Here is a 2623-nt window from a genome sequence, read left to right as displayed (position 1 = left end):
GGAATAGGCTGGGGAAATCCCAAGGGGTGAAAGCACTACCCTGATTTTCCCAGCTTCTCCTCCTAAAGTCTTCCAATCAATGAGACCATCCGTCATCCTCTCCTGAGTCCAACTCTAACTCCTAATTCTTTTTTTTCTCTTTTTTTTTTTTGGTGAGGCAATTACGGTTAAGTGACTTGCCCAGGGTCACACAGTTAATAAGTATCAAGTGTCTGAGGCTGGATTTGAACTCAGGTCCTCCTGACTCCAAGGCCGAAGCTCTTTCCATTGCGCCACCTAGCTGCCCCAACCAACTCCTAATTCTTAAAGTGCACATCTCAAGTTTAGTTCCCCCATTTTACAGAGGAGGAAATTGAGGCCAGAGAGGAGAAGGGAACTGCCCATGATCACGTAACCTGGGACCTGAGCACAGGGCATCTGATTTCCAAACTAATGCTTTCCCCACTATACCACACTGATTATTGTCCACTTCGGTTATTGTGTGGAAAGGACATTAGAGATCAAGTCCAACCCCTACAGGGGCCTAGGGGTCTACCTCTGATTCATCTCTTTCCCTTCCATACAAATAATGATGCCTACTGTGTGCAAAGAGCCCTACTGAGACTGGACCTGTGACTTCCTTGTCCTCCTCGATGAAGGTCCCTCTACTAATTCAAGTCAGCACCTTCTTTGCAACTTAATGTCCTAAAAGAATTGCATAGAATCTTGAGAGGGTAAATGATTTGCCCAGGGTCCCACAATTTATGTTAGAGAGGGGACCTAAACCTGTCTTCCTGGCTTCAAGGACAGCTCCCTATCCACTAAGCCATACAGTCTTAGGAGGGACAAAACAAAGACAAGTAAGACCGAGTCGTTCCCAGATCCTGTCTGTTCTCTCTCATCCAATGTCTATGCATCCATCCCCTTCTCACCAAACCTGTAGCCCCAGTCAAAGCTCAGGCCACAGCTCTTCCCATATTGTTTCACAGCAGCATTCTCTTACTCTACTCTACTCTAGTCTGTCTCTCTGGCCCCCTATACATAGTGCCAAAGCTGGGCTGCCCTGTAACCTAGCTCTGACCTTGACCATGTCCTACTCAAGAACCTACCAGAGATCCTCATGGCTGACTGGAGGAATAAAATTCTAGACACAGAACTAGATTCTAGACACAGAACATAAGAGCTGGAAGGAATCTCAGATCGAGGAGAAAACTGAAGCCAGTCACAAAATTAGCAAGTGTTGTGGCAAATCAGAATCGGAACCTAAGCTTCTGATTCTAAAGCAGATACTCTTTTCGCTACATTAAGACAATGGGTTTGGGGTGGGGGCATGAAGCTCACCCCAAATACTGTCAGAAAGTATGCGTACAGTGTATGTAGTGAGCGTCTTTGGAGTGGTGTGGTAGGGAGAGAGGAGGGAGGAGATCAGGGAGAGAAGCCTGGGCTATGGGCAAAGGGTACCGTGGGGAAGAGTGGGAACTGGCTACAGCTAGCTGAATATGAGGCCTGCCTTTGGACTGAACATCCCTCTACCCTTTCCCTCTTTCCCTGCAAGACATAGGCAGGTCCAATTACTAGACCAGAAAGCTCCTCCTGTAGTTTTAGGTATTTGCTATCCACCCCATTCTCCTGTCACTGTGGATTTGGAGGGGGAGGGAATTGGATGCCTGGGTCCCAGATTGCAGTAGGGGTATAGTCTTGGTGCTAACCAATTGCTGAAGGATCGTCACCCCCCTCACCCTCCCATCACCCCCAATCTCTGATGGAGCAGTCAGACTTAGGCTGTGGCTAAGGAGGAAATGGAATTGTTGTAGCTCAACTTGGCTGGCAGCCCTCTCCTCCCCAGACCACTGGAGCCTTGGGGGAGGGTACAAGGGAAGGGGCTAATGCACCCTCGTATTTGGGCCTGCAATAAGGACTGGGGGGATGGATCTTGGGGCCTGGGAGATGGGCCACTAAAGGTTGGGGTGAGGCTCAGTCACAGCTGTGTGGAAGAAGGGGCTGGGTGGAGCAATGGAGAAGATTCCTTAGGGAATCCCAGGGGTGGGGCTTAGGCTGCCAAAAGATTCAGAGATTCATTGAATGTTAGAGCCAGAAGGGGCCTTACTTAGAACAGAATAAAAGCTGGAAGGAACCTCAGAGATCTTCTAGTCCAACCCCCTCATTTTACAGAAGAGGAAACCAAGGTCCACCAAAGGCAAAGAACTTGCCCAACATTAACCAGTGAGTGAGGCAGTCAGTGGCACAGCCTGGACCTGAGTATCTTGATCTCAGGCCCAGTGCTCTTTCCACTGTGCTTGACTCTCCACTCCTAATGAGAATTTCATATCCAACAGTCAACGGCACAGAATGGCCGGAAGACCAGTGTCCTCCTTCCTTGCCACCTCCCAGGGCCACCCACACCCTCCCCAACAGGAAGGACAAACCCCCACCCCCCTCCCATTTCCAAACCAACTCAACCCTGGCCCCACGCCCCACCTCCAAGGAGGCTGGAGGGGGGTTTCCACAGGGGAAAGTATGTGTCAGGGAGGAAACTCCACTTCTCTTCTTATTCCCCTCCCCCCCAGCAGCCCCAGGCTCATTCCCTACACATAGATACACACACACACACACACACACACACACACACACACACACACACACA

The sequence above is a fragment of the Vombatus ursinus genome, unplaced genomic scaffold, assembly GCF_900497805.2.
Source record: "Vombatus ursinus unplaced genomic scaffold, bare-nosed wombat genome assembly UNPS02014780.1, whole genome shotgun sequence".
NCBI classification, from domain to species: domain Eukaryota; kingdom Metazoa; phylum Chordata; class Mammalia; order Diprotodontia; family Vombatidae; genus Vombatus; species Vombatus ursinus.
This window is presented reverse-complemented; position numbering follows the sequence as displayed.